This window comes from Penaeus monodon, chromosome 15 (genome assembly GCF_015228065.2).
Source record: "Penaeus monodon isolate SGIC_2016 chromosome 15, NSTDA_Pmon_1, whole genome shotgun sequence".
Lineage (NCBI taxonomy): Eukaryota > Metazoa > Arthropoda > Malacostraca > Decapoda > Penaeidae > Penaeus > Penaeus monodon.
Genome location: NC_051400.1, coordinates 4,631,524 through 4,632,795, shown reverse-complemented (window position 1 = coordinate 4,632,795; position 1,272 = coordinate 4,631,524).

Here is a 1,272-nt window from a genome sequence, read left to right as displayed (position 1 = left end):
AGCGCTGACGTCACCAAGAGTTTCCTCAAAGTCAGGAGATGGCGGTTCTCTCATTACCTCCTTCCTTTTCCTCCTCTTTGTTGTTTGGTCACCCACCACCGCGGATTTATTGTCTTGCAACTCGTTTTCTTTCATTTTGGCAACCCGTTTTCTTTCTTTATACCTATAGACTGCCCCGAAACCTTAAAACTGGTATTTTTTTCCCTCTCGGATCTCTAATACTTTGTGTTGTGGCGATCCAGAGCATAACGTATCGGTTGTTCGCCCTCCTTGCGTGGCTAAAGGGAATTTTTACACAGATAAATAGTGAGGCTGCTCTTAGAACTCCAGGTAGTGGGTAATGATATCAATTAGCGGATAAGGAATTGGAAGTAAATAGTGCCCAGCTCAGCCGGCGGGCAGGGGACAGAGGGCACGCTGGTACTAATGAACATACCTTGTGAGCAGCGCGAAGCCCTTACAAAAGCCTCAGGTATGCGCGCTCTGCTTGTGACGTCACCTGTATTCTCGGAACCCTCGCCGGCGAGTGCGGGAAGCCTGGGTTTCGCCGAGATAGATTTGGGGGACGCCGGTCCTTGTCGCATCCGGCTTCCCTTTCGGAATCGTCGCCTTTTGCGCCGACGGAGAGATTCGTGGAAATGATGTCCGAAATTGCTATGGCCGAGGAAGTATCTGATTTCTTTTTAAAGACTTATTAAGAATGAAAAAAAGGTTTTTATTCTGTTTATTCATGAAGGGGCATTTTACGCGGAGTTTAGTCCTGTACTTCAAGTAGTCAATATTAATTTTCTCCTGATATATCCCTACATGCCCTCCCTTAGAAGAAAAGCTTTAGAAACTCTAGGAGATGAGTCAGAGAAGTTTGTAAACAGGTTCCGCCGCGTTCGGAAGTTGGGCTGGTGTAAAGAAAAAAGAAAAAAAAACAATAATGGTTCAAGTGAGGTAAGACTTACGAGGTTAGTTTTATCAGGTCTAGCAACAGCTTTGTAGAAGGAGGGGGATAAAGTTTATTGGCCTTCTAGAGCAGGTTTTGCCTAAGTTTATGGTTAAGTTTTACAGTGTGAGGTTTCAAAGCGGGGTTGTTATTCGGCAAATGGGCGTAGCTATAATGGAATTCAAGACCTTGTGAAATTAGGTAAATTAAAAAATCACAAAATGATCCAGAAACTCGACCTTGAAGGGGGATGATAAAGACACAACTACAGCTCGACTGGATTTTACAGCGTCTCTTGATTACTAACACGTAAAGGCAAGATAAAATAATATGATTGC